Source organism: Mustelus asterias, chromosome 12 (assembly GCF_964213995.1).
Source record: "Mustelus asterias chromosome 12, sMusAst1.hap1.1, whole genome shotgun sequence".
In the NCBI taxonomy this organism is placed as follows: Eukaryota; Metazoa; Chordata; class Chondrichthyes; order Carcharhiniformes; family Triakidae; genus Mustelus; species Mustelus asterias.
The window spans coordinates 60,993,890-61,020,351 of NC_135812.1; the positions used below are offsets into that span (position 1 = coordinate 60,993,890).

At 45.8% G+C, this 26,462-nt stretch overlaps 1 protein-coding gene and 1 pseudogene across 2 annotated transcripts in view; one reads left to right on the forward strand and one right to left on the reverse strand.

Moving 5' to 3' along the window:
* Nucleotides 1–26,462, forward strand: part of spata20 (spermatogenesis associated 20) — a 385,479-nt gene that overhangs the window by 282,513 nt on the left and 76,504 nt on the right. The gene's annotated exons all lie outside the window — the stretch shown is intronic.
* Nucleotides 3,655–3,813, reverse strand: LOC144502119 (U2 spliceosomal RNA; annotated as a pseudogene).

The window sequence follows — 26,462 nt, forward strand, 5'->3', positions numbered from 1 at the left end:
TGGGTGTGAGCTGTTAGCTGAATGATTAGGAATGACAGTAGTGTCACGCTGCCTGTGGGATAATCCGTGAAATTAGAATAACAATGAGGGGATTGCACTTTAAATAACAAACCAAATGTGCCGGCCAGTTTTGAGAAGGAGGTCCTTTTTGACTCAGTTTTACATTGAGCTGCTAAACACAGGCCCTGATATTAACAGGAAGGGTGCACAAAAACCTGATTGCAGGTAATGAACCCAACAAGGCCTGGTTTGTGAAAGCTCTGTCAAACTTGACAGTGGCAAATCATTTAAAGCAACGATGCGCAACGACTCGCGTGACACCCCAGCCGAATTGTCAGCACAGGTTAAAGTCCAACAAGTTTATTTGGAAATCACCTGAGTCACCTGATGAAGGAGCAGCATTCTGAAAGCTTGTGATTCCAAATAAACCTGTTGGACTTCAACCTGGTGTTGTAGGACTTCTTACTGTGCCCACCCCAGTCCAACGCCGGCATCTCCACATCATGAATTGCCAGCAGCCAGTGGGCAGGAGCAAGGACTTGAGGTATATATAGTGACCCAGAGCCCATTTTCAACCAGGAAGGGGCAGTCAGAATCAGCCCCATAGTGGCTGTATTACTGCCTAATACTCTAGGTGCTATTCACTGGGGCCTTAATGATATTCATGATGTGGAGATGCCGGCGTTGGACTGGGGTAAACACAGTAAGAGTTTTAACAACACCAGGTTAAAGTCACGAGTGACAAAGGAGCAGCGCTCCGAAAGCTAATGGCATTTGCTACCAAATAAACCTGTTGGACTTTAACCTGGTGTTGTTAAAACTCTTACTGCCTTAATGATATGACAGGTTGGTAGCACTCTCCCTCTAAGTCAGAATGTTAGATGATATTAGCACACTCTAGCACCCAGTTTGGGCTAGTACAGTCCTGAGGGAGTGTTACAATGTTAGACTTGGAATCCATTGCATTAGGTGGTATACCATGGATTGGTGTACCTGCTCCAGTGGGTAGATAGATATTAAAAATCCCTTCTCACGTGGAGTTCTTGGGGTGACCTGTCCAATGAGAGGTGAGGTGAGAGTGACTGTCTTTGACATCAAGGCAGCATTTGATCAAGTGTAGTATCATGGAACCCTGGCAAAGGTTAAGTCAATGGAAATTAGGGGGAAAACCCTCCACTGATTGGAATCATATCTAGCACAAAGGAAGGTGGTTGTGTCAATCATTTCAGTTTCAGAACATTGCAGCAGTGGTTCCTTAGGGCAGTTCAATAGGCCCAACCTTGCACCATCAATGATGTTCCCTCCATCGTACGATCAGTGGTGCTGAGGTTCACTCTGAATGACACAATGCTCAGTACTATTTTGCCCATTGTTGAAGCTGTCTGAGTTGAAACAAAGATTGTTGAGAATTCCAAGATAAGATCTTCGAAGGTGAAGATTGGAAGCCCCTGTGAGAAAGACGGAGTTTCAGTGAGATTGGTTTGCTCACAGTGTGACTCGCGGTGCGGCTAACGGCTGGGTGTGTTCTTGAGAAACCTAATTCTTTTTTGCTCACATTTAGCATTTATTGAGCAGTGTGGTGTGTTTGACCGTAGTTGGCCTGTTAATTCACATCTACCTCACACCCTGAATGTTAGAGTATGAGGTAGATATTGCAAAATGGTTTATCCTTCTGAACTTGGAGTAATTTTTTTTTGTTTGTTTAAAATCCCTGGAATCTTGTGGCTTTATTCACTTAGTAAACAACTTAAATCTCAAACTTTGCTCACTTTAAACAAAACGTTATTGATCCCTAACCAGATCTCCCTCATAACCTGCGGTCTGGCCAAGGATTGTAACAATCCAAATACTTCCAACTATCTGCCAGGTTTATACATTTTTCACACTTCCTCTTTCTGACAATATTGCTACACATAAGTACCCACAAGTTAAAATACAACTCCATATATGGAACATTTAACTAACTTAGAACTTATCTATAACTTTATTTTTGATTTTCCATTTAGCTGACAAGTAGAACTACCCAAGTCTTTTTGAATCTTATTGATAATTTCACTCTTGTTCCATGTAATTGCTGTTCTACCAAGTGAAACCTATAATTAAGAGACTGTCTTTGTTTCTGTATCATTTGGACCGATGAGAAAGGATTTTTAAATATTCCCAGATGTTCATATTTGCTGAACTCTTCAGTTGGGTCTCTCACTCTTTCACTGATCCAAAGTCAGTCCTACTCCAGCAGCCCAATGATTGTTTACGTTGCTTGTTAAGTGGGGAAGTATCAGTAAGTCAAAACCTTAAGATTAACATTATGACAATATTAAGAGATATCCGTAGGAGTGTAACATGAGGAGGACACTTCAATACAGCTTAATTAACCTTTTCCTTTGAGCTGCAGTCCAGAAAGTGATTTCGAGACCTTGCTGAGAGATGTGGTAAGCTTTCATATAAAAGCAAATTTCCTTCTGCAAGTTCAGTTCATGTCTTCCACTTTCTTGAATGTGAGTCAACTCTGAATTTTGACCTGCTTCACAGAACATTTAGTATTAGTATGAAAGCAAATTAATGTGGATCATGGAATCAGAAACAAAAAGGGAAAATGCTGGAAAATCTCAGCAGGTCTGACAGCATCTGCGCAGAGAGAATAGAGCCAACGTTTCATGTCTGGATGACTCTTCATCAGAGCTCTGACGAAGGGTTATCCAGACTCGAAATATTGGCTCTATTCTCTCTCCATAGATGCTGTCAGACCTGCTGAGATTTCCCAGCATTTTCTGTTTTTGTTGGAGAACGTTTGGTATTGTTGTGTTCAGTTGACGGTGGGCAGCTTGCAAGAAGACTATTGGTGGAATTTTACCGGCACGCCCGCCGAGGCTCGTAAGATCCCGCCCGAGGCCAACAGAGAATGCCGTTCTGCGAGCCTTGCCTGCCCCGATTCCGGGATGGGTGTGCCAGTAAAATTCCGGCCCAAGTGTTTAAAATACTGACTTGAAATGTGTGTTGCATTGAGGCTCAGAGTCTCTGCATCCAATAGCTCAGTAGATCAATGCACTGCCTGGTTTGATACTGAGCTTTACAGATCAAGAAGGTCCAGCTTCAGTCTTTGAGCTGGCTAATTCCAGCCCAAACAATGATAAGTGTGCTTCAATGTGCTCAAACTGAGGGACGAACATAAAAACCAACCGAGGGTTTGTGATCCTGGTCATTACCCAGCACCTCCCACTAGAAAATAAACATGAAGGTGAGAGTTTGGTGAAGAAAAGGTACTTGGCTTTCCTGAACGCCATAGTCAAATATCCCACCGACATTCAATATCTGAGCTCACTTTCAGAAAGTGACCACTTAGACATCATATTGGAGTGGGAGCTTGCGGGTAACATGGATTAATCGCCCAGTTAAAGTCAGAGCCTATTAGAGAGGAGAAAGTTTGGAGTGGATATAGGAAGGAGTCTGTAAAACCTGTCGAACACCATACCGCATTAAAGTACACATTTTGTTTTTGATACTTTTCCAATTCAATCAAATCAAGTCCAATTCAGAGTCTCAACAAGTTGAGACATTCCCGATCCAAGCTGACAAGACAGGGTATGCAACCCCTGTCTTGGGCCTGATCTACATGAGCCAAGCTGATTGGAGTAGGCGCAGGTCTTCCTCCTCCAAGGCTTGATCTCATTTGCATCGTAGCCAAAATGCCGAGATGCCACTTTTAAAAATTGCTTCAAATGAAAATGAAGCTTAAATGTAACCTAATGACCTCAACCAAGTGCAGCATCTGCATAACTACACTTGATCTTAGCCAAAAGGCCGAGAAGCGATTAAAGTACACATTTTAAAAATACTTTTCCAATTCAATCAAATCAAATCCAATTCAGAGTCTCAACAAGTTGAGACATTTCCGATCCAAGCTGACAAGGCAGGGTATGCGGCCCTTTACCCTGTCTTGGGCCTGATCTACATGAGCCAAGCTGATTGGAGTAGGCAGACGCCTCCGCCCCCAAGGCTTGATCTCATTTTCATCTTAGCCAAAAGGCCGAGATGCCGCTTTTAAAGTACACATTCCCCAATTACATACAGAATGGGGCATTAGTATCGGATTGCCAGCATCTCAGCTTCATCAGTACACTGGTGGAGGTGCCCATTATGGTAATCATTTGGAGCAAATAAAGACTTTCATTTATATAGCGCCTCTCGCAGCCTCAGCATCTCTCAAAGTGCTTTGCAGCTAGTACATTTGGAGGAGGAGAGGAGAAGACAGCTTTAAGATCGATTTTAATTAGGAGATAAGACAATGAATCTTGATTTATGCATAATGAAGATGGAGTGTGCAGGCTGCAGTATTTGTAGCTGGAAGATCAGGAAGGGGAAGCTCATAATAAAATAAAGGAGAATGATTATGACGGGGAGCTTGCAGTCCAGAGGTAAGAGGAATCACATACCAAGGAATATCGCATAGGATATTTCTTATATTCTGTTCAGGAATGTGAGGGAGATGTTAGAAGAGCTTCTTGAAATGTGGGAGCAGTGTCACAGTGTTTAGCCTTTTCATACCTGAGCTGTTCGATGAGTTTAGCTCCATACTGGATAATACCAAGTGAAAAGTTTGTTTTATTTCAAGTTGTCGCTGGTGTTTCTCCAGAGGCACTTGAATTTTAAAGAGCAGTTCCTTGGACCTGGCTGACTGTCGGTTAAACCTGATCTCAGACCTCGGACGTCATGAAGCAGAATGATTTGCAGGCCTCACTCACACTGAGCTTGTAGCTCTGTCAGGAGCTCAGCTGCAAGGATGCTGAAGTTGAAAGAGGTCAGTGCCATGCATGACTGAAATTGATGATGCTGTCAATTGTTGGAGTCAGGAGGGGGGGAAATCAACAATGTACATCATCATAAGCTGCTCGATGCTCTAATTAGATCTACTGTTTGGTACTGAATGTCCAGTCCTTGTCCGCACTTGTTGTTGAACAACTCAACTCTTTTATTCCAGTGATCAAATGAACTGGGGACAGGATTAGGCTGAGCTACGATGGTTCCTACAGTTGAATTGTGAACACTTACTGGCATGGCAAACAATATTTTTTTAAAAGCATTTGGGGAGTATTAGAAAGTGAGGTCAGCTCGATCAGCATCAGGGGTGATGAGAGAATAGTTCCTTGCAATGTTTTGTGTTTATGCCCCTGAAGACTATTGTTCTGTGCTGATCGTTCCCAAGGAAAGTACTCAGGGAACGCGGTATCTTGATACCTGAGCTAATTACTGTTAGTATACAGGGCATCATCATGGTATCATTACTACTGAAGGCAAATTATTTTGTGAAGGAATGTAAGGAACTTGCTAAGAAACAGTACTGAGAACAGAGTCTATTCAACATTCTCCAATTGCAATTGTAGCTCTCCTTTATCTGATGTTTAGATAGAGCACCATACACCCCTGTCAAATACAATAGGTCAGACACATGGCTAGAACAGCAATACTACCACTGAATCAATCAAAATGTGCAACTGGGACACACTGAAGATGTGCTTATAACAGGAATTTGCTGACGCAGTAGGTATTCACCAGATTACATTGCCAAGGAGTTGTCCCAATTGTTTTACATTGACATGCATAAGTGATGAGCTTCCCAAATCCATTATTTCTAACACTGGCAGCTGCTGTTACAAGCTTCATTTGTTCAGATTTCGCCCAAGTGCCTTGGGCTTCAGTTATTTTCTTTTGTGAGGGTTGCCGTGCTGATTTGTGCACTGGCCAGTATGGAATTGAGGCATACAGGTTAGAAAGATATCCCAGGTTCAATTCCTGGTCTGTGCTGACCTCAGCCTGGTGTGCAGCATTGTCGGTCTCAGAAAGGAGGAATATTAACCAGCATAGAATCCCTACAGTACAGAAGGAGGCCATTCAGCCCATCGAGTCTGTACTGACCCCAATCTCAACGAGGCCCTATTCCCGGAGCCCTCATTTACACTGCTAATCCCCTTACACTAGGGTCAATTTAGCATAGCCAATCAACGTAACCTGCATATCTTTGGACTCTGGGAGGAAACTGGAGCACCTGGAGGAAACCCACGCAGACACGGTGAGAACGTGCAAACCATGCAGACAGTGACCCGAGGCTAGAATTGAACCTGGGTCCCTGGCGCTGTGAGGCAGCAGTGCTAACCACTGTGCCACCCTGATTCTTATCCAATGATCCCTGTGGGAAACCTAAATGGCATTCAAGTAAGATCAGGGCCATGCTTGGCTGTGATAACCTCCATGCTGGAATTGACATCTGATGCTTTACTTTCAAAGCCAACACATGGACAAATGGTAATCTCGAGCGTAATCACTTACAACCTAATTTGGACAGTACAAAGATAGTGCAAATTTCAAAAAGATCCACCACAGGTAAAAATCTGTTTTGACAAAGTAGGGATAGGTTTGAGATCTTTGATGAGCTAATAAATTCCCTTTGATGCTGTCTATGGCCAGTTGGTGAACAGATGGCAGAGTTAGGGAAAGATGGCAGAGACCTCTTCATTGCGGCACTCAGTGGAACTTTAAAACCGAAGGGCCCGATTTTACCAATCGGAGCCTAAGGGCGGGATCCGGGCGTAATATGGATCCGAGCCCGGAATCCTCTTTGTAGCGCGCCCATGCGCGTTTTGCCGGCTCCGGCCCGATGCGCACTGTCGGCGGTGCTTAGCGCTGGCGGACTGATCTGAGTTGTGAACTGCGCATGCGCAGTTCGAAAAAAATCCGAAGCAGCGCGCCCGGGCACGAAACACCAAACAGCAGAGAGAGCAGAGAGGGGGGGACGGATGGACTTGGGAGAGTCTTGCAAACTGCAAATAATGTAGCATCCTCTTTGTGCTGCCTAATTATCTATGAGAAAGGTAATTCAACTAGTGTCCTAGTGAGCAAGTAGTGACCTGTATAATACATTTGTGATCTGTAACTGGGTTGTTGATGCTCAAATGTCCAGAGTCCTGTGTGAACTTGGCAGAATTGTCCCCGTGGTGGAACGTGGTTGGAAATAAGATTCAAGGAGACTACAACATCTGGGAAACCAACCATAGTGAAAAGAAGCTTGTATTGGCAACTCTTCTCCCACATGCCATGGCAAATGTGCCCCTACTTATGAATGTGATTTGCATGGGCAACGTTGGGTGCAGCTACTCTGCCTCTGGAGCAGCCTTGGATCCTTTGTCATCTTGTTTTCATCTGAACATTGCACAGAATTAGAAGAAGCCCCTTTGGAAGATAATGTCAAAGTTATAATCGCAGGAACTGAAAACCTGACAGTCAAAAATCTGGGATAATATTCCAGAACATGGATGGGGGGATATACATTTTGAAATATTATCCCAGATATTTGACTGTCAGGTTTTTAGTTCCTGCGATTATAACTTTGACATTATCTTCCAAAGGGGATTCCTCTAATTCTGTGCGATGTTCAGATGAAAACAAGATGACAAAGGATCCAAGGCTGCTCCAGAGGCAGAGTAGCTGCACCCAATGTTGCCCATGCAAGTCACATTCATAAGTAGGGGCACATCTGCTATGGCATGTGAGAGAAGAGTTGCCAATATGGTGGGAAAATCGTATGAGGAAAGGCTGAGGGGCTTGAGGTTGTTTTCGTTAGAGAGAAGAAGGTTAAGAGGTGACTTAATAGAGGCATACAAGATGATCAGAGGATTAGATAGGGTGGATAGTGAGAGCCTTTTTCCTCGGATGGTGTTGGCTAGCACGAGGGGACATAGCTTTAAATTGAGGGGTGAGAGATGTAGGACAGATGTCAGAGGTAGGTTCTTTACTCAGAGAGTAGTAAGGGCGTGGAATGCCCCGCCTGCAGCAGTAGTGGACTCGTCAACATTAAGAGCATTCAAATGGTTATTGGATAAAAATATGGATGATATTGGAATAGTGTAGATTAGAGGGGCTTTAGATTGGTACCACTGGTCGGCGCAACATCGAGGGCCGAAGGGCCTGTACTGCGCTGTAATGTTCTATGTTCTATGTAATACAAACTTCTTTTCACTATGGTTGGTTTCCCAGATGTAGTAATCTCCTTGAATCTCATTTCCAACCAAGCTCCACCACGGGGACAATTCTGCCAAGTTCACCAATGACTCTGGACATTTGAGCATCAACAACCCAGTTACAGATCACAAATGTATTATACAGGTCACTACTTGCTCACTAGGACACTGTAGTTGAATTACCTTTCTCATAGATAATTAGGCAGCACAAAGAAGATGCTACATTACTTGCAGTTTGCAAGATTCTCCCAAGTCCATCCGCTCCCCCCCCCCCCCGCCCCCCGGCCACATGCAGCACACAGTCACAGCCCCTGGTAACATTGGAAGGCTGCAGAAGTGCTATCTGCACTGTGTGCACATCTTCAGCCTGAAGTGAGCTGCAGTGCTAGGACCCAGCTGCACTGCAGGACCCGAGGTCTGTGCTGTCACACGGACATCGGAGTTCGTGCACAGCAACAGCCCCCCCCCCACACACTCGCAGAGACGCCACGGACCCGGGACAGCGGAATGGCTGCAACTCAAGACACACGTAAGTACCGAGGAGCCTCCGAACGCAACGCGCCTACCTCCTCGCCAACCCTCAGTGAGGAAGTGCCGGCTTCCGACTTTTATTTACCAGGTCGTTAAAAACGCAGACGCGGATTGGGCCGCACGGTGGTAAAGTGGGATTTGGTGGCAGAGTTGAGCGCGCGCTTCATTAAGTCAATTTAAATGCATGCAAGTGCATTTAAATCCGCGGGCCGCCCGATCTGGGAGCGGGCCGGGCCCGCGCCCGAATTGGGTATTGGTAAAGCCGCAGTCTGCTTGGAATCGGGCGCAAAGTTTTGGTAAAATTGGGCCCAAAAAGTTCCTAAATTCCATAAATCTTCGCTCCCAGCTTAAGAAGCAGGAATGAATATGGAACACGTGTTGTATGTTCAGGAGGTCTCAGGACGAGGTTCTGAGTTTTGTATGGTTGAAAATTAAGTTATAATAACACATCACAATGTACACATATACTGGGTATGGCCCAAGCTATGAGCTGAATCCATACTTCTACACAGGTCTCTGTCCAGTCCACAACTGGCTCTGGTCGCAGGTCATTTGTCTCTTTGCATCACACTGTGGGAAGCACAGTTGCCCAGTCCCACATTAACCCTTGGTTTGCCAGAGACCCTTATAGTACACCCCTCCATGCTCCACACCCAAGTCTTTATCCAATATATTTGCGTCACAGTCGTTCTACCCTTCTCCCCAAGTCCATGGTCGGGATTTTCCACGCAAGCCGCCACATGTTTCGCGGAGACGGACCTGCCGTTGGTTGGCGGCAGGATTCTCCTCTTCTCCACCAAGACCTTCAGTGCAGCATCCAAAAACCATGTAACATGTGCCCTCTTATGTTGTGAATGTTTCACAGGTAGCAGTTACTTCCCATACAACTTACAGCACCTGATCCAGCCCATTTAAGTGAAATGAAATTAGCCTCTCTGCTGCTGCATCCAGCCAACAAGCAGTGCAGTTCGCGCCAGTCGGGTGCTTACACAATTGAAAGAGCAGCTACCCTGGAGTTGTACTTCTGGCATTACCGGTGTGGGTTAAATATGCATTGTGATCCCCATGCACATTGTGATCGCAGAGTGATCCCCATGCGCATTTTAAGAGGCCATTGAATTTAGCCCCAATATTTCACCCCGTCACAATTCAATGAAATGGCCGAGTCTTCTTCCTTTTCTTTTTGCTTTGGTGAAATATCTAATTTAAAAGAACTGAACTAATTAGTAATGTGTCAGACTTAAAGTTTAATAATACAAATATCAGGAATAAATGGTCTTAAGACCGCCCTTACAAAGGAACTCAACAAATCCGGCCATAAACTGTATGCAAGTGCATTCATATTAAATTAAATTCTGATATTAATCTGTCAGGAAACAGCAGGCAGGAAGTAATTAAACTTCTGATATTTTCATACATTACTGCTGGATGATGCTTGGAAGTCTATTCATGTAACAAGATCCAGTTGGGGATTGTTGGCTCTAATACAGACACTGCCATTATGTTGATGGATAATGAAGTTGACAGACTTTACGAGATACTTTGTAAATTAACAGTTCCTTCTGTGGCGCCCTGATTGTAGGTGGGTAAAAGACCTGGGATAAAATTTTGCCTGGATTTCCACTAGGTTTGACCCGGCTTGCACAAATTTCTACACCAGGAGAAAGGGTGATGAACATTTATCCAAGTGTCTCTCCCAATTTGGAGCATCTTTTGAATTCAGCTCCGGTGGATGGGCTCCAAATTGTTCTCTCCAGTGGAGGGATAGCCCCTTTGTAGGTTTGGGCAGTCTCAAACCACTGAAGGCGAGCCCAGAGCGTAACTGTGACCATATTTAGGAACATAAGGCTTAGGAGTAGGCTATTTGGTCTTCGAGCCTACTCCAACATTCGATAAAATCATGCGGATCTGGTTGTGGTCTCAACTCCACTTTGCTGCCTGACCCACAAAACCCTTGACTCCCTTGTCCATCAAAAGTCTATGTAACTAAGCTTTAAATAAAAGCAGTGACCCTGCCTACGCTGCTTGCTGGGGAATAGAATTGCACAGACTAATGAGCGAGAAATGAGAAAAAAACAATTCTCATCTCTATCTTAAAATGGAAACCTCTTATTCTTAAACTGTGTCTCCTAGTTCTGGATTCCCCCCACAAGGGAAACATCCTCCTGGTATCTTCCCGATCAAATCCCCTCAATATCATATGTTTCAATAAGATCACTCCTCTATCTTCTAAACTCTGGTGGATGTGGCCCCAACCTGTTCAATATTTCTTCATAAGAATAAGCCCTTCATCCCAGGATGAGTCAAGAGAATCTTCTCTGAATTGATTCTGGCGCAATTATGTGCGTTTTCAAATAAGGAGATCAAAACTGTACACAATACTCCAGGTGTTGTTTAACCGAGGCCCTGTACAGCTCCACTAAAACTTCCCTATTTTTACATTCCATTTTCCTTCCTAATCACTTTTTTTTTTAACCTGCATACTAACCTTTTGAGATTCATGGACCAGGACACCCAGATCCCTCTGTATCACAAGTGTTCTGCAATCTTCCTCCATTTAAATAGAATACCATTTGTTTGTGCTTCCTGCTGAAGCAGACAAGTTCACATTTTCCCACATTATACTCCATCTGCTCATTTTTTGTCCACTTACTTAACCTATCTATATCCCTTTGTAGGCTCTTTATCTCCTCTTCACGTCTACTTTCCCTTTGATCTCTATCCTGCATTCAGTCCCTTCATCCAAATCATTGATGTAGATTAAAAATAGTTGAAGCCCCTGCACTGATCCCTGTGGCACTCCACTTGTCAACCTGAAAATGACCTATTTACCCTTCTCTCTGAACAATGAACAAAGAACAATACAGCACAGGAACAGGCCCTTCGGCCCTCCAAGCCTGCGCCGCTCATGTGCCCACTAGACTATTCTTTTGTATTCTTCTATTCCCAGTCTGTTCATGTGGTTATCTAGATAAGTCTTAAACGATCCCAGCGTGTCCGCCTCAATCACCTTGCTTGGCAGCGCATTCCAGGCCCCCATCACCCTCTGTGTAAAATATGTCCTTCTGATATCTGTGTTAAACCTCCCCCCCTTCACCTTGATACGCCCGGATAGGAAAAGGCTAAGCACTTGCCTGAAGTATGGCTAGCAGAATCCTTACTTCATTAAATTGAGGCACAGAAAATCCCCAGATCTGTCCAGCAAATACAGCGACTCAACCCCCACCCCCGCTGGAGGAGCTGGAGATGCCGCTGTCTGAAATATTCTTTCAATGTAAGGGGTGCCAGGAAAGCCCCCAAGCAGATACTCGGTGGTGGGTGAGGAAATGACCTTGCCCAGGTTTAAATGCAAAGGAGCCCGCTGTGCTGCTGGGTGAGCAGGGGGTCTGGCTACCCAACCCGACTTGGGGTGTCACGGTGGCACAGTGGTTAGCACTGCTGCCTCACAGCGTCAGGGACCCGGTTCGATTCCCGGCTTGGGTCATTGTGTGTGGAGTCTGCATGTTCTCCCCGTGTCTATGTGGGTGTGGTGAACCATAGATGGTTACCACTATGGGTACTTGTATATATGTTACTCTTGTTACTGTTGGGGTTAGGGTTGGGGTGTTCCACCTGTTAGCATTGTTCTGTGGTACACTCCGTTTGGCTCCGCCTTCTTATAGGAGTATAAAGGTCACTGCTACTTCCTAGTGGCCCTTAAATCTGGGATAGTATTGTTAAGCAGTATGCTCTATTCTTGTTGCGAATAAAAGCCTTTATTCCCGGGTACGATCTAGCCTCCCGAGTGAATTAATCGCGCATCAGTGGGTTTGCTCCGGTTTCCTCCCACAGTCCAAAGATGTACTGGTTTGGGTGGATTAGCCGTGCTAAATTGCCCCTTAGTGTCAGGGAGATTAATAGGATAAATATGTGGGATTATGGGGGATAGGGCCAGGGTGGGATTGCTGTCGGTGTAGACTCAATGGACCAAATGGCCTCCTTCTGCACTGTAGGATTCTATGACTTTCCAAATTCAGAGGCAGACCCAAGAGATTCCCAAATACCCACAAAGCCAGTTAGAGCGCCTCCCCTAGTTTAAAAGCCACCAGGGAGTGTAGCTGGAGCTGCACCCCCACTAGAGGGCAGCGATGCCCCAGAGGACATGGAACATGCTAGAAGAGCACCTCCTTCAAATCCACAGGCCCCGACCTGGGAACCGTAACTGATTCCACTGGCCAGCTACGGCAAATTTAAATGTGGTATAGAAAGAGGGGATGGGTGATTCCTCACCCAGCTGATCAGCCACCTGGAGGTACAGCAGGAGCTCACCATCTCCCAGAGCGCAATAGTGTCCCAAATGACACAGCACCTACCATCCAACTGTCCAGCAGAGGGGCCCCAATCAGATTGGCTCACCTACCATTAAGCAGAATTGCAAGGGAACGGGACAGAGTTTAACTACCCCATCTAAAAAGCTCCCCTCCCCCCCCCCCACCAGACTACAGCACTGTAGCCATATCCGGTATGGATGCAGGAGAGGGCCCTGCCGGAAGACCAGCTTCCTGCCATCCCAGCCCAGAAAGGCTGGTCCAAGTTCAGGGGCCATTTGCCCGCCTGATGCTGTGCCAACTAAAAGTACCCCTCTGTTTATGGACGGGTAGTGAGAGGAGAAATCCAAGCTGTTTTAAATTAACCCCACTGCTGTCTGTTCCAGGAGGGTGAGTGGTGGGGTCTGTAAGGCTGTCTTTTGTTTTAAACATTTTAAAAATTAAATTCATCCAATTGCAGCTCGCCTCCGCACTCTGCAACCTCCATGCTCGTTCCAGGGGATGCAGGCTCAACGTTTAATCCAGCCCACACCCTCCAATGAAAGTTGGAACTGTAAGCCACCCCTTTTAAAGATTAGTTTTACGGTGCCAGAAATTCTCCTGTTTCTGCACACCTAGAATCATAGAAGAATCACAGAATCCTTAGTGCAGAAGGATGCCATACAGCCTGTCGAGTCTGCAACTGACCCTCTAACACGGCATCCCACCCAGGCTCTCTCCCCGTAACCCCATGTACTTACCCCGCTAATTCCCCGAACCTACACATCTTGGGACACTAAGGGGCAATTTAGCATGGCCAATCCACCTAACCTGCACACCTTTGGACTCATTTAACCCGGGAGGGGAAATCTGGGCTTATATCTTGCTCTTTTGAGCTAAAGTCATCTCTCACTATTGTACTAATGGCATCCTTAATTAACAGAGCTACCCCACTACCTTTTCCTAGCCTCCTATCTTTTTGAAATGTCAAGTACCCTTCAAATCAGATGGGCTGTGGGAGGAAACTGGAGCACCTGGAGGAGACCCACGCAGACACGGAGAGAATGTGCAAACTCCACACAGCCAAAGACCCAAACCAGGAATTGAGCTGGGTCCCTGGCATTGTGAGCGGTGCTAACCACTGTGCCACCGTGCCGCCCCAGAGGCCTTACTCATCCTGCAACCATGTCTCTATAATGATTGTAAGAAGTCTCACAACACCAGGTTAAAGTCCAACAGGTTTATTTGGTAGCAAATACCATAAGCTTTCGGAGCGCTGCCCCTTCGTCAGATGGAGTGGTTATCTGTTCTCAAACAGTGCAAACAGACACAGAAATCAAATTACAGAATACTGATTAGAATGCAAATCTCTACAGCCAGCCAGGTCTTAAATGTACAGACAATGTGGGTGGAGGGAGCATTCAACACAGGTTAAAGAGATGTGTATTGTCTCCAGACAGAACAGCCAGTGAAATTCTGCAAGCCAAGGAGGCAAGCTGTGGGGGTTACTGATAATGTGACATATATCCAACATCCCGGTTTAGGCCGTCCTCATGTGTGCGGTACTTGGCTATCAGTTTCTGCTCAACGACTCTGCGCTGTCGTGTGTCGTGAAGGCAGCCTTGTAGAACGCTTACCTGAAGATCCAAGGCTGAATGCCCGTGACTGCTGAAGTGCTCCCCCACAGGAAGAGAACAGTCTTGCCTGGTGATTGTCGAGCGGTGTTCATTCATCCGTTGTCGTAGCGTCTGCATGGTTTCCCCAATGTACCATGCCTCAGGACATCCTTTCTTGCAGCGTATCAGGTAGACAACGTTGGCCGAGTTGCAAGAGTAGGTACCGTGTACCTGGTAGATGGTGTTCTCACGTGAGATGATGGCATCCGCGTCGATGATCTGGCACGTCTTGCAGAGGTTGCTGTGGCAGGGTTGTGTGGTGTCGTGGTCACTGTTCTCCTGAAGGCTGGGTAGTTTGCTGCGGACAATGGTCTGTTTGAGGTTGCGTGGTTGTTTGAAGGCAAGAAGTGGGGGTGTGGGGATGGCCTTGGCGAGATGTTCGTCTTCATCAATGACATGTTGAAGGCTCCGGAGGAGATGCCGTAGCTTCTCCGCTCCGGGGAAGTACTGGACGCAAAGGGTACTCTGTCCACCGTGTCCCGTGTTTGTCTTCTGAGGAGGTCGGTGCGGTTTTTCGCTGTGGCACGTCGGAACTGTTGATCGATGAGTCGAGCGCCATATCCTGTTCTTATGAGGGCATCTTTCAGCGTCTGGAGGTGTCTGTTGCGATCCTCCTCATCCGAGCAGATCCTGTGTATTCGGAGGGCTTGTCCGTAGGGGATGGCTTCTTTTACGTGTTTAGGGTGGAAGCTGGAGAAGTGGAGCATCATGAGGTTATCCGTGGGCTTGCGGTACAGTGAGGTGCTGAGGTGACCGTCCTTAATGGAGATGCGTGTGTCCAAGAATGCAACCGATTCCAGAGAGTAGTCCATGGTGAGTCTGATGGTGGGATGGAACTTGTTGATGTCATCATATAGTTGTTTCAGTGATTGCTCACCATGACTCCAAAGGAAGAAAATGTCATCGATGTATCTAGTGTATAGCATCGGTTGAAGGTCCTGTGCGGTGAAGAAGTCTTGTTCGAACCTGTGCATGAAGATGTTGGCATATTGAGGTGCGAATTTTGTCCCCATGGCTGTTCCGTGTGTCTGGATGAAGAACTGGTTGTTGAAGGTGAAGATATTGTGGTCCAGGATGAAGCGGATGAGTTGTAAAATTGCATCTGGAAACTGGCAGTTGACAGCATTGAGTACTGAGGCCGTTGCAGCAATGCCATCATCGTGGGGGATGCTGGTGTAGAGTGCGGAGACATCCATTGTGACGAGGAGTGCTCCTGGTTCAACTGCTCCATGTGTGTTGAGTTTCTGTGGGAAGTCCGTAGTGTCGCGACAAAAGCTGGGGGTTCTTTGTACAATGGGTTTCAAGATGCCCTCGACATAGCCGGAGAGGTTCTCGCACAGGGTTCCGTTTCCTGAAACGATGGGACGGCCGGGTGTGTTTGCCTTGTGTATTTTTGGGAGACAGTAGAGATCTCCAACGCATGGAGTACGTGGGATGAGAGGACGGAGGGTGCTCTGAAGGTCCGGATCAAAGGTTTTGATCAGAGTGTTGAGTTGACGGGTGTGTTCTTTGGTCGGATCTGTGGGTAACTGTCTGTAGTGTTCCTCGTTGTTCAGTTGTCGGTACACTTCTTTGCAGTAATCCGTTCTGTTCAGTATGACGATGGCCCCTCCTTTGTCTGCTGGTTTGATGACAATGTTGCGGTTGGTCTTGAGAGCGTGGATGGCGTTGCGTTGTGCTTGGGTGATGTTCGGTGCTGTCTTGTGAGTGCGGCTAATGAATTTGGTGTTGACGCACCTCCTGATGGCTTGGGCATACATGTCAAGTCGAGGGCAGCGGCCTTCCGGAGGAGTCCAATTCGACTCTTTCCTCTTCGGTTGCACTGCAGATCTCTCTGTCGGCTGTTCCGGTTACCGCACCGACCTCCTCAGAAGACAAACACAGGACACGGTGGACAGAGTACCCTTCGTCGTCCAGTACTTCCCCGGAGCGGAGAAGCTACGGCATCTCCTCCGGAGCCTTCAACATGTCATTGATGAAGACGAACATCTCGCCAAGGCCATCCCCACACCCCCACTTCTTGCCTTCAAACAACCACGCAACCTCAAACAGACCATTGTCCGCAGCAAACTACCCAGCCTTCAGGAGAACAGTGACCACGACACCACACAACCCTGCCACAGCAACCTCTGCAAGACGTGCCGGATCATCGACACGGATGCCATCATCTCACGTGAGAACACGATCTACCAGGTACACGGTACCTACTCTTGCAACTCGACCAACGTTGTCTACCTGATACGCTGCAAGAAAGGATGTCCTGAGGCATGGTACATTGGGGAAACCATGCAGACGCTACGACAACGGATGAATGAACACCGCTCGACAATCACCAGGCAAGACTGTTCTCTTCCTGTGGGGGAGCACTTCAGCAGTCACGGGCATTCAGCCTTGGATCTTCAGGTAAGCGTTCTACAAGGCGGCCTTCACGACACACGACAGCGCAGAGTCGCTGAGCAGAAACTGATAGCCAAGTTCCGCACACATGAGGACGGCCCACACTGGGATGTTGGATTTATGTCACATTATCAGTAACCCCCACAGCTTGCCTCCTTGGCTTGCAGAATTTCACTGGCTGTTCTGTCTGGAGACAATACACATCTCTTTAACCTGTATTGAATGCTCCCTCCACCCACATTGTCTGTACATTTAAGACCTGGCTGGCTGTAGAGATTTGCATTCTAATCAGTATTCTGTAATTTGATTTCTGTGTCTGTTTGCACTGTTTGAGAACAGATAACCACTCCATCTGACGAAGGGGCAGCGCTCCGAAAGCTTATGGTATTTGCTACCAAATAAACCTGTTGGACTTTAACCTGGTGTTGTGAGACTTCTTACCGTGCTTACCCCAGTCCAACGCCGGCATCTCCGCATCATGTCTATAATGATTACCAGGTCATACATATTTATTTCTATCTGTGCTGTTTTGTTACAGATGCTGCACGCATGCAGATACAGAGACTATAACTCTGTCCTTTTACCATGTTTGCAATCTCTGCCCTCTGGGGCGGCACAGTGGTTAGCACTGCTGCCTCACAGCACCAGGGACCTGTGTTCGATTCCTGGCTCTCTGTGTCTGCGTGGGTTTCCTTCGAGTGCTCCAGGTTTCCTCCCGCAGTCCAAAGATGTGCGTGTTAGGTGGATTGGCCATGCTAAGTTGTCCCTTAGTGTCAGGGGGAACAAGCTGTGGTAAAATACATGGGGTTATGGGCATAGGGCCTGTTTGGGATTGTGATTGGTGCAGACTCAATGGGTTGAATGGACTCCTTCTGCAGTGTAGGGATTCTATCTGTTGGTGCATTCCTAAGTTAGTACTCTCTGTTTCTTCCTGGTTCACTGGTTATCAAAACCCAAATCGCTACTCTGCTGTGTCATCTCTTCGTTTCCCTTTGAGTTACCCCATCTGTTATCAAATAATCCCCTTTCCTCACTAATTTAAAGCCCTCTCCACTTCCCTAGTTATACGATTCACAGAACTGGTCCCAGCATGGTTCAGGCGAATCTTATCCGAATGGTACAGCACTGATGACAATCAGGTCGATTTAGCTCTGAGAACAATCTCACTCAAAAATACCATGAGGAAATGTCAAAATTCAGATTTGGAAATGAAATGTTGGACATAGGCAAGAACGGTGAGGCAGAAACAAGGAAACTTCATCTCGCATTTGAACTACACTGTACGTGGCACATTCTGCCCCCTCTTATTCCTCTTGCCATATGCTGAGAGGGAGGACAGGGCAGGGCAGGCAACATTTGTGCCTCTTTGCACAGAGCAAAGAGGCATTCCTCCATGGTGGGTGTTGCAGCTCATTCTGAAGCCACGGGTTTGAGAATTCAACCAGTGTAACATGTGCCCACATCTGACATCCTTATTACAAGGAGGTACCTCTCTGTTTCCCCAAACAATCCCATTACACTGCAGATGTGAGATTTACAATTCTCTGAAACCGCAAGGTCAAGAACATCTTTAACAGCACCTCCCAAACCCTCAACCTTTAGCACTTAGGTGGATAAGAACTGTAAGTGCACAGGAACGGCATCACCTCTGAGTTCCCCTCCAAGGAAAGGTTGCACAGGTTAGGTCTGTATCATTAGAGTTTAGAAGAATGAGAGGTGGTCTTATTGAAATATATAGGATTCTGAAGGGAATTGGCAGGGTGGATGCTGAAAGAATGTTCCCCCTTGTGGGCGAGGCTGGAATGAGGGAACACTGGAGATAAGAATTTTTTTCACTCGGGGGATCATCAGTCTTTGGAATTATTTTCTCCAGAGAGTGGTGGAGGTTGGGTCATTGAATGTTTTTAAGGCTGAATGAGATAGATTCTTTATTGAGAGGGAGTCAAAGGGGTAGACAGGAAAGTGGTTTTGAGACCACAATCAGAGCAGCCATTATCTTATCAAATGACAGAGTAGACTCAACTGGCCACATGACCTACTCCTGCTCTTAATTTATATAGAGTCATACAGGTTTACAGCATGGAAACAGGCCCTTCGGCCCAACTTGTCCATGCCGCCATATTTTTTAAACCCCTAAGCTAATCCCAATTGCCCGCATTTGCCCCATATCCCTCTATACCCATCTTATCCATGTAACTATCTAAATGCTTTTTAAAGGACAAAATTGTACCCGCCTCTACTACTACCTCTGGCAGCTTGATCCAGATACTCACCACCTTCTGTGTGAAAACATTGCCCCTCTGGACACTTTCGTATCTCTCCCCTCTCACCTTAAACCTATGCCCTCTAGTTTTAGACTCCCCTACCTTTGGGAAAAGATTTTGACTATCTACATTATCTATGCTCCTCATTAGTTTTTAGACCTCTATAAGGTCACTCCTCAGCCTCCTATGCTCCAGAGAAAAAAGTCCCAGTCTATCCAGCCTCTCCTTATAACTCAAACCATCAAGTCCCGGCAGCATTCTAGTAAATCTTTTCTGCACTCCTTCTAGTTTAATAATATCCTTTCTATAATAGGGTGACCAGAACTGGACACAGTATTCCAAGTGTGGCCTTACCAATGTCTTGTACAACTTCAACAAGACGTCCCAACTCCTGTATTCAATGTTTTCACCGATGAAACCAAGCATGCCGAATGCCTTCTTCACCACTCTGTCCACCTGTGACTCCACTTTCAAGGAGCTATGAACATGTACCCCTAGATCTCTTTGTTCTGTAACTCTTCCCAACGCCCTACCATTAACTGAGTAAGTCCTGCCCTGGTTCAATCTACCAAAATGCATAACCTCGCATTTGTCTAAATTAAACTCCATCTGCCATTCATCAGCTCACTGGCCCAATTGATCAAAATCCCGTTGCAATCGAAGATAACTTTCTTCACTGTCCATTAAGCCACCAATCTTGGTGTCATCTGCAAACTTACTAACCATGCCTCCTATATTCTCATCCAAATCATTAATATAAATGACAAATAACAGTGGACCCAGCACTGATCCCTGAGGCACACCGCTGGTCACAGGCCTCCAGTTTGAAAAACAACCCTTTACAACCACCCTCTGGCTTCTGTCAAGAAGCCAATTTTGTATCCATTTAGATACCTCACCCTGGATCCCGTGAGATTTAACTTTATGCAACAACCTACCATGCGGTACCTTGTCAAAGGCCTTGGTAAAGTCCATGTTGACAACATCAACTGCACTGCCCTCATCTACCTTCTTGGTTACTCCTTCAAAAAACTCAATTAAATTTGAGAGACATGATTTTCCACTCACAAAGCCATGCTGACTGTCCCTAATCAGTCCTTGCATCTCTAAATGCCTGTAGATCCTGTCTCTCAAAATACCTTCCAACAACTTACCCACCACAGATGTGAGGCTCACTGGCCTGTAGTTCCCAGGCTTTTCCCTGCAGTTCTTTTTAAACAAAGGCACAACATTTACCACTGTCCAATCTTCAGGCACCTCACCTGTGACTATCGATGATTCAAATATCTCGGCTAGGGGACCCGCAATTTCCTCCCTAGCCTCCCACAATGTCCTGGGATACACTTCATCAGGTCCTGCGGATTTATCTAACTTGATGCGCTTTAAGACTTCCAGCACCTCCTTCTCTGTAATATGTACACTCCTCAAGATATCACTATTTATTTCCTCAAGTTCCCTAACATTCATGCTTTTCTCAATAGTAAATACTGATGAGAAATATTCATTTAGGATCTCACCCATCTCTTATGGATCTGCACACAGATGACCTTCCTGATCCTTAAGAGGCCCTACTCTCTCCCTTGTTACTCTTCTGCCCTTTATGTATTTGTAGAAGCTCTTTGGATTCTCCTTTGCCTCATCTGCCAAAAGATCCCGTTGTTTGAATGTAAGTCACAAACTTTCCATACTTTAATTTAGTGTCCTCCCATTGTTTCTACTGGACAAGATGGGCGGCACGGTGGTTAGCACTGCTGCCTCACAGCGCCAGGGACCTAGGTTCAATTCCTGGCTTGGGTCACTGTGTGGAGTTTGCACATTCTCCCCGTGTCTGCATGCATTCCTCCAGGTGCTCCAGTTTCCTCCCACAGTCCAAAGATGTGCAGGTTAGGTTGATTGGCCATGCTAAATTGCCCCTTTGTGCCAGTGGGACTAGCTAGGGTAAATGCATGGGGTTATGGGGATAGGGCTTGGGTGGGATTGTGATCGGTACAGATTCGATGGATCGAATGGCCTTCATCTGCACTGCAGGATTCTATGATTCTAAGATGTACATTAACACAGATCCTGAAAATCCCAAGCTAACAGCACCGCGCACATTGCAATGGTTCAAGAAGGTGACCCACTGACACCACCTTCTCATGGGCAATTAGGGATGGGGAATAAGTCCCAGCGCGGCTGACAACACCCACATCAGTGAATACATTAAAATGAAATAAGACCAGCTGCAGGTGACTTACACCAGAGCCTCTGTCAGTCTGAGGAGCTGTTTGGAACACCAATGGTGACAGAGGAGACCATCCAGCCAGTTGTCATTGTGAATTCTGTTGCTTGCGTACATAATTTTCAGTTCAGAGCTCGCTTTTACTTGTTATATTAGAGTTGCTGGAATGTGCATTCATTGCAGGAAAGCTTTGGACACCTCCTTGTCACTTCATCACGAATTCTGCTGCTTTCTGAGTACTCAGCAGCAGTCAGTATCTATTGTATGAGGTGTGAATGCTTGTTTGAGACACCACTGCTTCCTATCCATTGTGCTAAGAGAGAAGGAAAAAAGAAGGGTGCAAAATAATATCAAACTAGAGTGTGAGGGTAACGGGGAGCATGTTTCGCTCTCGGTGCTGTTCAATTACTAATCTCCATGGATGGAGAGAATTGGGGATCAAATGTAACCCCATAAGGTGATGACAGATCAGAGGGAAGTGCAAGTATACCTCTGGCAGAGGGCTGGGAACTCGCTGTCCATTCTCAGCCTCCAGAACGAACACACAATCAAAGTTCCCAACCCTTCTTGGGAACACTGAGACTGATCTATTCCCTAATAGATTCTGAGTGTTAAAGTGAATTTGACTGGTCAGGTTTGCTTTGGGGGTATCTTATGGAAATTACATTAAGACCCCATAATTCCCCCAGGCCAAGTGAGAACTTGTCATTTCTACATGTTTCAGCCCTCGGGAGCTTTATCTAGCAACTTCTCTGTCTTCCTCAGCTAGGCTTTCAGGCAGGTAGTCTCAAAACGTTTGCCCCAATTTCTACCTGATAGATTATACTTTACCAATGATAACTCTGAATAGAAACAAAGATGTAATTGTTTTTATTTGCTGATGCCAGGAGTTTGCTTTGTATCCCTTGTGTAGTTTGCTTTTACTGCCTTTAACCTAGATTCCCAAAAAGCACAATCACAAATTCTAGGATTTTGGCACAATTGTCACAGATAGGTGTGAGGTAAAAGCATGTTTTTGTTTTCCCAGACTTTGTTCTTATTCAAGTGAGGGATGTGAGTACTGAGAAATGGAACACTGTGCAGCTTCACATTGCTGCTGTCGTCATAAAGCATTTCCAGGCCTGGTGAAACATGTCAGCAGTGGCTCAGTGTTCCCTTGAGAAGATGGTAGTGGACCACCTTCTCATCAGAGAATCAGGGAATAGTTATGGCACAAAAAGAGATCATTCAGCCCATCAAGGCCCTGCTAGCTCTCTGCAAGAACAATTTAGCTTGCCCACCTTCTCTACTCTTTCCCTGTCACCCTCTTCCTTTTGCATACTGTACTGATCCAATTCCTTTTTTGAAAGCCACAATCGAATCTGCCTCCACCACACACTCAGGAGTGCATTCCAGACCCTAACCAGTCTCTGCATTAATTTTTTTTCCTCATATTGTCTTTGGTTACCAATTCTTTGGTTATCAGTAGGAACTGTTTCTCTCTATCTAGACCACACATGATTTTGAACACCTCTATTAAATTTCCTCTCAACTTTTTCTTCTCTCAGGAGAACAACTCTAGATTCTCCAGTCAATCCACATTACTGAAGTTCCTCAACCCTGGAATCTTTATCATAAATCTTTCCTGCACCTTCTCTAAAACCTGCACATCGTTGCAAAAGTGTTGTGCCCAGAACGGGGCACAATAGTCTAACTGAGGGTGAACCAGTGTTTTATAAAGGTTCATTATTTCCTTCTTGTACTCTTATTTATAAATCCCAGAATCCCTTATGCATTTTTAACCACTTCCTGAACCTGCCGTATCACCTTCAGTGATTCTTCCACATACTGTTCCACATCTCTCTACGCCTGCACCCCTTTTAGAATTATGCCCCTATGTTGTGCAGTAACCTCTCCGCTCCCCAGCAAGTGATTGGGTGGGTACCCCAAAGACGTACTAGGGAACCCTTCTTGAAACTTCACAGGAAAGGATTTGCATAACAATTGACCAGAAACACACACTTCCTCTGGGCAACTGCTCAGTGCTGGGAACCATCCAGAAATGGCATTTAAATCACAAACTTCAGATGGTTCCGACAAAGTAACACCAATGTTTACTCAGTAAAGGTTAGAAGAATTAAAGTTGTCAAGGGATCAGCAGGGTAAATGTGTGGGGTTATGGGAATAGGGCCTGGGTGGGATTGTGGTCAGTGTAGACTCGATGGGCTGAGTGACCGCCTTCTGCACTGTAGGGATTCTATGACTCTTAACGGTAAATACTGATGTTGCTTCCCGTGGTTGGAAAGCTTGAACATGAGAGCAAAATCTTAGAATAAAGGCTGATCATTTAGGATGGTGATGAGGAAAAATTTATTCATCAAGAGGTTTGTAAAATTGTTGCAAATCTATACCCTACAGGGTTGTGGGTATTCCATTGATGAATCTATTTGAGATGGTACACCGCAGAATCACAAAAATGTTCCGGTGCAGAAGGAGGTAATTCGGAGGTCATTGTATCTGCACCGGCTCTCTCAAAATTAGCATAAGAACATAAGAACTAGGAGTAGGCCATCTGGCCCCTCGAGCCTGCTCTGCCATTCAGTAAGATCATGGCTGATCTTTTCGTGGACTCAGCACCACTTACCTGCCCACTCACCATAACCCTTAATTCCTTCACTGTTCAAAAATGTATCTCTCCTTGCATCATGACTTAGTGCCATTCTTCTGCCTTTTCCCCGTACCGTTGCACATTGTTTCTATTCAAGTAATCATTGAATGCCCTCTTGAATGCCTTGATTGAACCTGCCTCCACCACACTTCCAGGCAGTGCATTCCACACCCCCACCCCTCGCTGCATGAAAAAGCTTTTTCTCACATTGTGTTTGCTGCTTTTGCAAATCACTTTAAATCTGTATCCGCTTGTTCTCAATTCTTTCACAAGCAGGAACAGTTTCTCCTTATCCAAACTCCTCATGATTTTGGACATCTTTATCAAATCTCTTCTGAGCCGCCTTCTCTCTAAGGAGAACAGTCTCAACCTCTCCAATATATCTTCTGAAGTTTCTCATCCTGGGAACTCTCTGTAAACCTCTTCTGCACTCTCTCCAATGCATTCACATCCTTCCTATAGTGCGCCCTCTCAGGGAACCAAGGCAAATGGGGATTGGGAGGAAAAGCAGAGTTAAGGCCGATGATTAGCCATGATCCGAATGGTGAAGTAGTCTCAAGGGGCCTCTGTTCCTTATGTTCTTATAATATGCTGCTCTGGGAGATTTTTCTACTTTAAATCACTGTATAGTTGCAAATTGATGCTATTGTAGCTCCTTTAGAGAACCGACAGTGGCATGAAGGGCTCTGCAAAAGTGTTTCAGTTCTACGATTCCAGTCCACCTTCAGTTTCACTAGCTTCCTGTCTCCCAACACTCAGTCCTCACCAAACAGCCAGCCGGCCCGGAGTCACTCAACCCTGCTCCAATGTCAGAACTCACAGGCAAACTGATTATGATTTCCAGGTTGATTTTCACACCCCGTCGCCAGCAATCTTTGTACGTTTGTGGTCAGATCTCCTGCAGGATTTAACTGCCCTGCAGCTGAGTCATTGGAAAGACAAAACACTCATTAATTCAGAATATCAATATGCAGTCCTGACATCCTGTTGATTTTTTTTGAAGGACTTGTTGTTTTGACAGCACATTACTGCGGCTGGAGCCCACCCCAGGGATCACATAAGGGACCACCCATTCACTCCGACATGGTCACTTCATTTACCGCCTGCCAGAAATAATAAACTGACCGGTCATCAGATGGTCAGCAGTAACAGTGACAGCTTGCCCGTCTTAGTGCACATCTCTTCTGACAATTGTCTTTGGTTTGTTCGCTGTTATTTTGCTTTAATGTAATTGCTTCTTTTGTTACTTGTGCATGAACTGAACAGATCCTTCCATTTATGCAGCACCTTCTCACTTTGAAACGTCCCAAAGACACTTTGCTGAGAGGTTTAAGTTTAACGGGCAATGACCGCTTATTTCAGCGAATACACTCAACAGTTGCACCAACAAAATCCTACAAACCCCCATGAGAGAAGTGTGGTAAACCACTGTTAGCTTATTACCTGTATATGTGACATGCCTGGACACATCCCTGCCGGCCCTACCCGAGAGTCCCCCCCCCCCCCCCCCCCCCCCCGCCCTGGTCCAGGTATAAAGGCGACTGCTCCCCACCCCCCTGCCTCAGTCTGGACCAGTTCATCGGCATGGGTGTGCTCCAAGTCTTTTGTTAATAAAAGCCTATTTGTTCTTGCATACAAACTAGTCTTTGCTCGATTGATGGTGCATCAAAAAGAAAGACTTACACTTATATAACACCATTTACAACCTCACATGGTCTCAAAGCACGTTTACAGCCAGTGAAATGCTTTTGAAGTTTAGTCACTGTTGTAATTTCCTACAAAGTGCCAAATCAACAACGTTCTGATGGCGAAATGCTGATCTTTAGCGCAAAAGACTGGGACTCTCCAGCATAACTTTGTCATTATTGCAATGACATTTTGGCCAGATTGTGTACTCATCTCTTGACGTGATACTTGAATTCATGATCCTCTGACCCAGGGACAAGAATGGGACTAATCCAGCCAAACTAGCATGCAAGTACCTAACGTGGCAATTTGCTACTGATTAACTGGTGGGAGCTGGGTTGCAGAGTGCATTGGAACATTCTATTTTCATCTCCGGTACCTTAAATTCATTCATGGGATGTGGGTGTCACTGGTTGGACCCATCCTGACTGAGTAGCTTGCGAGGCCATTTCAGAAGGCAGTTAAGAGGCAACCACATTGCTGTCGATCTGGAGTCACATGTAGGTCAAACCAGGTAAGGATGGCAGATTTCCTTCCCTAAATAATATTCGTTAACCAGATGGGTTTTTACAATAATCAACAAGGTGTCATCATCATCGTTAGATGTTTAATTCCTGATTTTTATTTAATTCAGATTTCAACATCTGTCATGGTGGGATTCAAACCCGGGTCCCAGAGCATTATCCTGGGTCTCTAGATTACAAGTCCAGTGACAGTACCACTATCCCCTTGGTATACTCCT